The following is a 12,828-nucleotide window of genomic DNA, read 5'->3' as shown; positions in this document are numbered from 1 at the left end:
TATATTCTGCCAGGGTTGTTTGACTTTTTAGCCTCCCACATCCTTGGGGGTGAGATAAATACTTATTTGAAAGGCTTGTGTGGTAATAAAAACGAAAGTGCCCAAACCCAATTGAAGAGACGCACACCCAATCCTAAACAGCCTCCCTACTAGCTTTTTGGTTTCAAAAGCCTCCCATGCAGAGACACACACCCCCCCACCCCCTTTTTGTTTTGAAACACACATACATGCCCCGCGCACGCACACGTCTTTCCGGAATCCTTTTTTCTCCGGGACGGGCATGTTGATAGAGCGAGTCCCTTCGTTAAAGTTGAGATACAGTTTTAAAACCATTTATTTAATTCATAATATTTAGTACAGACCTTTTTAAAACATTATTTAAACATTTTTACTATTCCTTTCTTACAGATAAAGGGCCCTGTTATAGGGTTGTCCCTGACCCCCGTCAGTTTCCAATTCCCCCTCGTCAAGACAGGCTCTCTTGCTCGCAGGTTATCCCACACACGCTCCAGCCTGGTTCCGTAAGTTTTCACTCCATGGATAGATCAAACGTCTTGCATGTAGACTCTGGGTGTGTCTTAAGGATAGAAACGGTCAGCGACGTAATTGTTCACGATTTTGGAAAAGACTGTCCAGCTTATTCATCAGGGTTAGGAATATAGGGTAATCCCTCCATTTAAAGCTAAACACAGGCATAAAAAAAGTTTACATCCTTGCAGGCTTTGGAAAATACATTTGTACTATCAAATTGTTCACATGCTAAAATTGTCACTTTGGAGTCGGGGCTATACGCCATTGAAGAGATCCTTATGGCTTTCAAATCATTGCGCCTGCACACATGCTCTCCCAATGCATAGCCTGGCACGGTTGTACCATTCAGGGCCTGTTCAATTTTACAGAGCGCTATCCGTATCTTAAGCCATTCTCTCATACGCAGCGCAGGAGAAAAACTCCCGGGTTTTGCATGATAAAGGGGTTTGGGACCGCTGTCTGTGAAAGTCTTCACAGTTGAATCCTCAGGTTGGAATATGTAAGTCATATGGCCATCACTCATATCCAAAACTCCTTTAAAACATTCAGGGGCCTCATACAAAATGTCCACGATGCTTTTATCATTGGGTTCACGACAAGAGGCGCATAGTACCCCGAGAATTGGCCTAGGAGACATAATTTTCTGTGTAATGTTCATGGTTTTATTAAAAAAAAATCTTGTTTAGTGTTCTGGGGCCACGTGTGTTGTTCTGGGTCTTATTTATAATGCGTCTGCCGCCAACACCCCCCCCCCCCCCCCCGGACATTTCTACTTTATAGACAACAACCCTAAGAGCAATAAAATAGGTGGGGTGTGGGGGTCATCCTCTTTGAAATGTTCAAACACAACCCCCCCAGTTCAACGAGGTCCCTACACATCAATCATCATGACAACTTCAAAGGAATAGATGCAATATAGATATAAAATAACACACACTCTAACATGTGACAGAACAGGATGCAACTATATGGCCCTAACCACGTGACACCTTCCCGCCAGGATGTCCTGACCGATGCCCTTATTTGGGCATGCACGCGTCATCCGGACATAGGATCATAAATCACAATTTTGACCGATGCCGTCTACTTTATTCTCTCTACTGTCAATTGCAAATTAGTCTGGCATAATGTCTCTTATCTGGTCCTCATCTCTGCTGTCACATCCAACCTGGAGCGATATTTGGTTTGAATGCAAACGAGAGAAATGAATCCAGCTTCACACATATGAGCTGTTGAAGGGTACCATGAGTTGTATGGTGCTTTCAAGACAAGTGGGAACTCAGAAAAATACGAGGTCAAATCATGACGTCAGTGATCTTCAGGTCGGAAAGTCATAGTTCCAGAAAGAGGCTTGGGTTCCAGAGTTGGAATTCTGAGTTGGATGACCGTTCAAAGCAATTTTTCCCAGTCGGAGCTCATTTTTTCCCCGAGTTCCCAGTTGTCTTCAATGCACTGAAGTCGGAAGTCTGAGATTTCTGAATTCCCAGTTCCAAGTTCCCAGTTGTTTATTTATTCATTTTGTGTCAGGAACCGAAACTCCTCCATAGTGACTCATGAATGCTTGTCTGCATTCGGTCACATGACAGCTCGATCATCGGTTCAATTTCACTTACCGGCATGTCAACTGAGCCAGGATCACAGTCAAACAGATTGGGAAGTAGGTCCCAAAGTGGTCTTCCAAGCGTTGGAAGTGAGCAATCATCATTGGTGTGGGACACTTACCGATGCTGTTATTTAAAATGTTGTACCCCTTTTCTTCCCAATTTTATGATATCCACTTGGTAGTTACAATCTTATCCAATCGCTGCAACTCCCTTACGGACTCGGGAGAGGCGAAGGTCAAGAGTCATGCGTCCTCCGAAACACAACCCGCCAAGCTGCATTGCTTCTTGACACACTGCTCACTTAACCCGGAACCCGTAAAGCTGGCGACCGAAGTCAGCGTGCATGCACCCGGCCCGCCACAGGAGTTGCTAGAGCATGATGGGACAAGGACATCCCGGCCGGCCAAACCCTCCCCTAACCCAGACGACGCTGGGCCAATTGTGCGCAGCCTCATGGGTCTCCTGGTTGTGGCCGGCTGCGACACAGCCTGGGATCGAACCTGGGTGCGTAGTGGCGGCTCTAGCACTGTAATACAGTGCCTTAGACCGCTGGGTAAAAATTCCTTGTCTTAGGTCAGTTAGTATCACCACTTTATTTTAAGAATGTGAAATGTCAGTATAATAGTAGAGAGAATTATTTATTTCAGATTTTATTTCTTTCATCACATTCCTAGTGGGTCAGAAGTTTACATACACTCAATTATTATTTGGTAGCATTGCCTTTAAATTGTTTAACTTGGGTCAAATGTTTTGGGTAGCCTTCCACAAGCTTCCCACAATAAGTTGGTTGAATTTTGGTCCATTCCTCCTGACAGAGCTGGGGTAACTGAATCAGGTTTGTTGGCCTCCTGGCTCGCACACGCTTTTTCAGTTCTGCCCACAAATTTTCTATGGGATTGAGGTCAGGGCTTTGTGATGGCCAGTCCAATACCATGACTTTGTTGTCCTTAAGCCATTTTGCCACAACTTTGGAAGTATGCTTGGGGTCATTGTCCATTTGGAACACCCATTTGCGACCAAGCTTTAACTTCCTGACTGATATCTTGAGATGTTGCTTCAATATATCCACATAATTGTCCTTCCTCATGATGCCATCTATTTTGTGAAGTGCGCCAGTCCCTCCTGCAGCAAAACGCCCCCACAACATGATGCTGCCACCCCTGTGCTTCACGGTTGGGATGGTGTTCTTCGGCTTGCAAGCCTCCCCCTTTTTCCTCCAAACATAACGATGGTCATTATGGCCAAACAGTTCTATTATTGTTTCATCAGACCAGAGGACATTTCTCCAAAAAGTACAATCTTTGTCCCCATGTGCAATTGCAAACCGTAGTCTGGCTTTATGGTGGTTTTGGAGCTGCGGCTTTTTCCTTGCTGAGTGGCCTTTCAGGTTATGTCGATATTGGACTTGTTTTACTGTGGATATAGATACTTTTGTACCTGTTTACTCCAGCATCTTCACAGGGTCCTTTGCTGTTGTTCTGGGATTGATTTGCACTTTTCACAACAAAGTACGTTCATCTCTAGGAGACAGAACGCGTCTCCTTCCTGAGCGTTATGACGGCTGCGTGGTCCCATGGTGTTTATACTTGCGTACTATTGTTTGTACACATGAACGTGGTACCGTCAGGCATTTGGAAATTGCTCCCAAGGATGAACCAGACTTGTGGAGGTCTACAATTTCTTTTCTGGGGTCTTGGCTGATTTCTTTTGATTTTCCCATGATGTCAAGCAAAGAGGCACTGAGTTTGAAGGTAGGCCTTGAAATACATCAACAGGTACACCTCCAATTGACTCAATTTATGTCAATTAGCCTATCAGAATTATACTAAAGCCATGACAACATTTTCTGGAATTTTCCAAGCTGTTTAAAGGCACAGTCAACTTAGTGTATGTAAACTTTGGACCCACTGGAATTGTGATACAGTGAATAATAAGTTAAATAATCTGTCTGTAAACATTTGTTGGAAAAATGACTTGTGTCATGCACAAAGTAGATGTCCTAACCGACTTGTCAAAACTATAGTTTGTTAACAAGAAATTTGTGGAGTGGTTGAAAAATAAGTTTTTATGACTCCAACCTAAGTGTAACTTCAACTGTATACCACAGATATTAGTAAAAGTGTGTCGTAAAACATTACTCAAACCCACATCAGTGCATCTTCCTTTTTTTCCACAAACATATACACATTTGATCAACAAGCAATGTCCATTCACAAATTCATCCCTTCCAGTCTGGTCAATAGTGAAATATCAAAAACAGCACCAAGAACTCAGTGAGTCAGCCTCTGTCTTTGGTCCATTGAACATCACCTCTGAATAGTCAGTCTTTCTGGAGGCCTGCACTGTGTCATTAGCTGTCACACTCCCAGTACCTGGTATCAAATAAACATCCCCACTACTGTCACACTCCCAGTACCTGGTATCAAATAAACATCCCCACTACTGTCACACTCCCAGTACCTGGTATCAAATAAACATCCCCACTACTGTCACACTCCCAGTACCTGGTATCAAATAAACATTTCCACTACTGTCACACTCCTAGTACCTGGTGTCAAATAAACATCCCCACTACTGTCACACTCCTAGTACCTGGTGTCACAGAAACATCCCCACTACTGTCACACTCCCAGTACCTGGTGTCACAGAAACATCCCCACTACTGTCACACTCCCAGTACCTGGTGTCACAGAAACATCCCCACTACTGTCACACTCCCAGTACCTGGTGTCACAGAAACATCCCCACTACTGTCACACTCCCAGTACCTGCTGTCAAAGAAACATCCCCACTACTGTCACACTCCCAGTACCTGGTGTCACAGAAACATCCCCACTACTGTCATACTCCCAGTACCTGCTGTCAAAGAAACATCCCCACTACTGTCACACTCCCAGTACCTGGTATCACAGAAACATCCCCACTACTGTCACACTCCCAGTACCTGGTGTCACAGAAACATCCCCACTACTGTCACACTCCCAGTACCTGGTGTCACAGAAATATCCCCACTACTGTCACACTCCCAGTACCTGGTGTCACAGAAACATCACCACGTGTTTATTTTTCCTGTGTGCCCAGTGGCAGTATGCCTGTGTCCGGAGTGTCTTCAAATGACTCCTGTGTTTTCAAAAGGTTTTGTCTATTGCGCCGATACACAGCCCCATCTTCTGTCCTGACTGTGTATGACCGAGGCACAACCTCCTCCAAGACAGTAGCCTTTCTATCCCATGAATCCGGACACCGAATTCGAACTACATCCTGAGCTGCCAATGGTGGCAACACTCTACCAGTTTTGTCAAAGTAGAGTTTTTGTCTTTCCTTCAACTGCAGGGCCCTGTCCTGCACAGCTGATGGGCAGTCATTCCTGCAGAGAATAGGCAACTTGGAACATCCCATTAGGATTTCTGTAGGTGACCAGCCATACACCAAGGACGCAGCTCTGTAAGATAATAAATTCAAGTTTAGATCAGTCCCACTGTGTGCTGCCTTTTTAAAGAGTCTTTTCACGATTTGCACACCTTTTTCAGCCTTATCATTACTTGTAGGATATAGTGGACTAGAGGTTATATGTCTGATCTCATAATGCTCTGCAAAAATCTTAAACTCACTGCAAGCAAATTGGGATGCATTATCAGAAACCACCACTAGGGAGAGCCCATGCCTAGCAAAACATTATTTCAAATGCAAAATGACAGTCGTTGCTGTAGTGCTGGATAGGAGTGCAATTTCAAGGTAATTTGAGAAGTAGTCGATAGTTAACAAATAGTCCTTATCATTGCAGTGAAACAGGTCGACTCCAACCTTCTCCCAGGCTGTAGTGGGTACCTCTCCCATAACCATGGGTTCCTTGGGCTATCTATAATTACATTTGAGACGTGTCACAATTTCCCACCATTTGCTCAATGCCCAAATTTATATTTGTCCAATAAAGGAAATCTGGCCCTTATCTTACATTTCTTAGCTGCCAGATGTCCTTCATGCTGTAGCATCTCCTGATGCATTGAAGTGGGTATCACCATTCTGTTTGTCTTCAACAGCACACCGTCGACCACTGACAGCTCTGCGCTTAGTGGGAAGTACTGCTTACAAGAGCCTTTTTGCCAGCCATTTTCCAGATTCTGGATCACCTTGCAGAGATTGGGATCTTTTGTGGTCTCTTCAGCTATTCTCCTTAGTTGCTGCTCAGAAACAGGAAATGACCATGACCATAACCACCATGACCATATCCACCTGCAAGGCAACCTCCTCCATAGACTCCTGACTGCTGCTGATCTGGGTCACCACTGGTGGAGCCCTTGAGAGGGCATCTGCTACCACTAAAGTTGACCCAGGCACATAGGTTAGAACAAAATCATAGCGCTGCAACCTCATCATCATCTTTTGAATAGGAGGAGGCATGTCATTCAGATTCTTTAAAGGGATTGGAATAAGTGGTTTATGGTCTGTTTGTAGAATCAGCTTTGGTAAGCCATGAATGTAACAGTAAAACTTCTCACAGACGACAACCAATCCTAGGCACTCCTTTTGTATTTGAGCATAACGCTGTTCAGCATCAGTCGGAGAGCGGGCTTCCACATATCTTGACGCTCCTGAATCAGCACTGCTCCAATGCCATCTTTGGAGGCGTCCGTGGACACTTTTGTAGGCCTGTCAGGTTCTAAAAAAGTTAGCACTGTCTCTTCAGCTAAAATGTTCTTTACTATCTTTCCACTATCTTTCATGTTCTCTTTTCCATGAGAACTCTGTCTTGTCCTGAAGGAGTGTCCTTAAGTTCACTGTTTTAGCTGACAGGTTAGGTACAAACTTCTCCAATTAATTGACCATGCCCAAAACACACTGACTGCCTTTCCTATCAGTGGGGTTTGCCCTCTCCCTCACAGCTTTGACATTGGCATTATCAGGCTGCACACCCTCAGAGGACAGCTTATCCCCATTAAATGTAATCTCCTTCACACAGAACTGGCATTTAGCCTGGTTTAGCTTCAAACCATGCTCCTGAACTCTGAGCAGAGTATTTTCCAGCCGCTCAATGTGTTCCTGAACGGAGGACCCCAGACCACAAAATCATCCATATACACTCGGACTCCCTCTAATCCCTCAATGACACTTTCCTTGGCCTTGTGAAAGAGCTCAGGGGAAGAGCTTATGCCAAAAGGTAACCCCTTAAAGGAATATCTTCCCTAAGGGGTATTGACTGTACAATGTTTGGTGCTGGCTACATCCAACCTCACGTTCCAGAATCCATTTGAAGCATCCAACTTGGAGAATTAGTATGCACCAGCCATTTCACATACCATATAGATTCCTCCCTCTTAGGAATCTGAAAATGCTCCCTTTTGATACATTTATTAAGGAACTTAGATTCCATACAGACTCTCAGATCTCCATTCCTTTTACGAACATACAGTTGAAGTCAGAAGTTTACATACACTTAGGTTGGAGTCATTAAAACTCGTTTTTCAACCACTCCACACATTTATTGTTAAACTATAGTTTTGGCAAGTCGGTTAGGACATCTACGTTGTGCATGACACAAGTAATTTTTCCAACAATTGTTTACAGACAGATTATTTCACTTATAATTCACTGTATCACAATTCCAGTGGGTCAGAAGTTTACATACACTAAGTTGACTGTGCCTTTAAACAGCTTGGAAAATTCCAGAAAATTATGTCATGGCTTTAGAAGCTTCTAATAGGCTAATTGACATCATTTGAGTCAATTGGAGGTGTACCTGTGGATGTATTTCAAGGCCTACCTTCAAACTCAGTGCCTCTTTGCTTGACATCATGGGAAAATCAAAAGAAATCAGCCAAGGCCACAGAAAAGAAATTGTAGACCTCCACAAGTCTGGTTCATCCTTGGGAGCAATTTCCAAACACCTGAAGGTACCACATTCATCTGTACAAACAATAGTACGCAAGTATAAACACCATGGGACCACGCAGCCGTCATACCACTCAGGAAGAAGACGCGTTCGGTCTCCTAGAGATGAACGTACTTTGGTGCGAAAAGAGCAAATCAATCCCAGAACAACAGCAAAGGACCTTGTGAAGATGCTGAAGGAAACAGGTACAAAAGTATCTGTATCCACAGTAAAACGAGTCCAATATCGACATAACCTGAAAGGCCGCTCAGCAAGGAAGAAGCCACTGCTCCAAACCCGCCATAAAAAAGCCAGACTACGGTTTGCAACTGCACATGAATCACTGGCTTGGCATTTTCTGTGAGAGTAATATAGTGAATTTTGTGAACACATCAGCATATCTTTGAGCAATATTCTCACCGTTTTGATAACTTGTCACCTGCTGAACACTGTGTAGCCAGTCAAAGTCATTAATGGTGTACACTCGCTTAACTAGACCCAACGACTCACATGCTGTATGTGTGTGCAAAATTAGGTAAGATAAGGGAGGTAAGGCAATAAATAGGCCATGGTGGCGAAGTAATTACAATATACCAATTAAACACTGGAGTGGTTGATGTGCAGAAGATAAATGTGCAAGTAGAGATACTGGGGTGCAAAGGAGCAAGATAAATAAATAAATACAGAATGGGGATGAGGTAGTTGGATGGGCTATTTACAGATGGGCTATGTATAGGTGCAGTGTCTGTGAGCTGCTCTGACAACTGGTGCTTAAAGCTAGTGAGGGAGATATGAGTCTCCAGCTTCAGTGATTTTTGCAGTTCGTTCCAGTCATTGGCAGCAGAGAACTGGAAGGAAAGGTGGCCAAAGGAGGAATTGGCTTTGGCTGGAGTGCGTGCTACGGGTGGGTGCTACTATGGTGACCAGTGAGCTGAGATTAGGCTTTACCTAGCAGAGACTTGTAGATGACCTGGAGCCAGTGGGTATGGCGACGAGTATGAAGCAAGGGCCAGCCAACGAGAGCGTACAGGTTGCAATGGTGGGTAGTATATGGGGCTTTGGTGACAAAATGGATGGCACTGTGATAGACTGCATCCAATTTGTTGAGTAGCGTGTTGGAGGCTATTATGTAAATGACATCGCCGAAGTCGAGGATCGGTAGGATGGTCAGTTTTACGAGGGTATGTTTGGCAGCATGAGTGAAGGATGCTTTGTTGCGAAATAGGAAGCCGATTCCTATTTCGCTGGTGCGGGCAGCGATCGGTTGAAGAGCATGCATTTAGTTTTACTTGCATTTAAGAGCAGTTGGAGGCAACGGAAGGAGAGTTGTATGACATTGAAGCTCGTCTGGGGGTTAGTTAACACAGTGTCCAAAGAAGGGCCAGAAGTATACAGAATGGTGTTGTCTGCGTAGAGGTGGATCTGAGAATCACCAGCAGCAAAAGCGACATGATTGATGTGTACAGAGAAGAGAGTCGGCCCGAGAATTGAACCCTGTGGCACCCCCATAGAGACTGCCAGAGGTCCGGACAACAGGCTTTCTGATTTGACACACTGAACTCTATCAGAGAAGTAGTTGGTGAACCAGGCGAGGCAGCCATTTGAGAAACCAAGGCTGTTTAGTCTGCCGATAAGAATGCTTGTGGTGCCTTTGTTCATAGTGCCCCCTTGTGTCCTTGTCAACAAAATCCACTGCTGCACTTTCAACCTCCACAGAGGTGTTTGTTGGTATGGAGCTAAATATTTTAATATGCAACTCTGCCAGCTCATTTGCCTGACATATTTTTACTGCAGTGTCCAAATGTAACTCACTTTCCCGCAGCAATCTTTCTCTAATTTTGGAGTCATTTACACCAAACACCATCTGATCTCTAAGCATAGATGAGGTTAGGTCTACAAAATTGCATGTCTGTGCTTTTAATTTCAAGTCCGTAAGAAAGACATCGAACTTCTCACCTTGCCGTTGAACACGACAACGAAACACAAAACGTTCATGTATCTCGTTCTTCTTAGGTGAACAATATGCATCAAAATGATTCAGTACCAATGCGAACTGTCTTTATCCTCCTCATTTGCAAGCGTGAAGGTATTGAATATATCGAATGCCTGCGTTCCCGCTTTGGTGAGCAAGAGAGCAACTTTATGGTAATCTGGCTCCTTTTGTAACTCCAATGGCAGACATATAGAGCAAAAACCAGTGCCGAAATGTTTTCCAATTCACGTCCACATTCCCATCCAGGATCAAAGTCTCTGGTGGCTTGATTACATCCATTACATTTCCATAAACTCCAACATTCACAGAAAAAACTAGATTTTCACTCCTGGTACCATGTATTACTTTGTTGGTTACAGCGAGCAAAGACGACCGTCAATCATAGTTAACGCATTTTTTATGTTGTTCCGACAGTTGCCACACATACACAACAGGTATAGGAAAAGAGTGTCGTAAAACATTACTCAAACCCACATCAATGCTGCGGTACATCTCTGAGTTCTGTGCTCAGCTCTTTTGCCGGCAGTTGCTCTCGTTGTATCATACAATGCGTCCATATGGCAGACGGAGACAGATTCATAACTAGAGTGCAGAGGCCTGTCTGCTGTCCCGTGATAGATGGAGCCCCATCTGTGCAAAAGCCCATCATTCAATCCCATGGATTCAGTTTTTCGTCAATATAGCCATGCACCCACTATACATCCCCTGTACCATTTCATGCTCGGGAATCGTGAGACAGAACAATATGTCCTTGTGAATAGCATCCCCCAACATGTATAGCGAACAAAAGTCAATGCATGGGCATCTCGGCCCTCACAGCTAACGTCTATTTAGAGAGCATAAAATGGGGAGTTTTTGAGTCTTTCAGTGAGTGTTTGCTCTTGATTGCTAGCAATAGCATACATTATTTGTTTAACAGTGTTATCTGACAGAGGTATTGATGTGAGTTGCTGTGCTTCTGCCTCCCCACACCTTGTTTTCACCATATCAATTGCGGCCAGTAATATCAAAGTCTCTGCAATAGTGTGTGGTTTCATAGCGTAGCGGGCCTAGTCATTCACCGTGGGAATTGTGCAATGGTCAAGTGCAGCCTTTTCCCTTGATCTAAGGATGCTCTCTTTTTAAGGTTAACCATATTACAATGATTTTGAGATACAAAGACAATATTATAATATATATACACTACCGTTCAAAAGTTTGGTGTCACTTAGAAATGTCCTTGTTTTTGAAAGAAAAGCACATTTTTTTGTCCCTTAAAATAACATCAAATTGATCAGAAATACAGTGTAGACATTGTTAATGTTGTAAATGACTATTGTAGCTGGAAACGGCAGATTTTTTATGGAATATCTACATAGGCGTACAGACACCCATTATCAGCAACCATCACTCCTGTGTTCCAATGGCACGTTGTGTTAGCTAATCCAAGTTTAGCATTTTAAAAGGCTAATTGATCATTAGAAAACCCTTTTGCAGTTATGTTAACACAGCTGAAAACTGTTGTGCTGATTAAAGAAGCAATATTACTGGCATTAGCATTAACATTTGTGGGTTCGATTACAGGCTCAAAATGGCCAGAAACAAAGCACTTTCTTCTGAAACTCGTCAGTCTATTCTTGTTCTGAGAAATGAAGGCTATTACATGTGAAAGATTGCCAAGAAACTGAAGATCTTGTACAACGCTGTGTACTACTCCCTTCACAGAACAGCGCAAACTGTATCTAACCAGAATAGAAAGAGGAGTGGGAGGCCCCGGTGCACAACTGAGCAAGAAGACAAGTACATTAGCGTGTCTAGTTTGAGAAACAGACGCCTCACAAGTCCTCAACTGGCAGCTTCATTAAATAGTACATGCAAAACACCAGTCTCAATGTCAACAGTGAAGAGGCGACTCCGGGATTCTGGCCTTCTAGGCAGAGTTGCAAAGAAAAAGCCCTATCTCAGACAGGCCAATAAAAAGAAAAGATGAAGATGGGCAAAAGAACTCAGACACTGGACAGAGGAACTCACTAGCCCCTAGTTTAGGAACATGCTGATCTAACCTAATTTAGCAGGTTTAAAAGTGTATCCATCCAGAGATCTGTATATAATGACGAGATGCTCATGTCTCCAACCTAACAATGGGAGGGTTAGGGTTAACCCTAACCCAAAGGCTGAAAGGCAGGCTTGCCTCTTCCTCTCTGACCCTGTCCGAGCCTGGAAAAAATGGCTTAATGGATTATGGTCATTGTAGTTAATTATCACATTTATGCGCTGAACTAGGTTTACTATTTGTTTAATGAAAACTACAACTCCCTTCAGCTCAGCGTCCCACATAGTTCAAAAAATGTATTTCTCTGGGGAATGATTTGATTTCTCTCTAGAGAAACGGCGTGTTGGGACCACAAAAAAACGAACTAAATTGAACCGACATCGGTCTAAATGCTGTGATTTAGCTAGCTAGCTAACGGGTAGCTAGCTAGTTAGCTAAGTAACGTTGACGTTAGCTAGCTGGCCAGTAAACTAACGTTATTGCAGAACTGACTGGCTGGCTTGTTGCCAGAAGACACTGACCCTACCATTACGCTTGTTTACACTTAGCTGCACTGCAGTTGAAATGCAATCATGGTTACATTAAAGCTGCAATATGTAACTTTTTGGGCGACCCGACCAAATTCACATAGAAATATGTGTCCTAGATCTGTCATTCTCATTGAAAGCAAGTCTACGAAGCGTATTATCTCTTCTATGTGCACTATTTCTATGCTTCCTGTTCTTACTTTTTGTTTTTGCATCTTTTTCTTTCGGTTTTGTACACTAGCTTCAAACAGCTGAAAATACAATATTTTTGG

The 12,828-nt window shown here is 43.6% G+C and overlaps 1 protein-coding gene across 1 annotated transcript in view; it reads left to right on the top strand.

The window, feature by feature from the left end:
* Positions 1 to 424: 424 nt before the first annotated feature.
* LOC115169454 (phosphatidylinositol 4-phosphate 5-kinase type-1 gamma) overlaps positions 425 to 12,828 on the top strand; it is a 41,319-nt gene continuing 28,915 nt past the window's right edge. Inside the window, exon 1 of the mRNA XM_029725090.1 lies at positions 425 to 521. The gene's annotated coding sequence lies outside the window, so the exon portion shown is untranslated. The remainder of the gene's footprint in view (positions 522 to 12,828) is intronic.

Source organism: Salmo trutta, chromosome 31, assembly GCF_901001165.1.
Source record: "Salmo trutta chromosome 31, fSalTru1.1, whole genome shotgun sequence".
Classification (NCBI taxonomy): domain Eukaryota; kingdom Metazoa; phylum Chordata; class Actinopteri; order Salmoniformes; family Salmonidae; genus Salmo; species Salmo trutta.
This window is presented reverse-complemented; position numbering and strand designations above follow the sequence as displayed.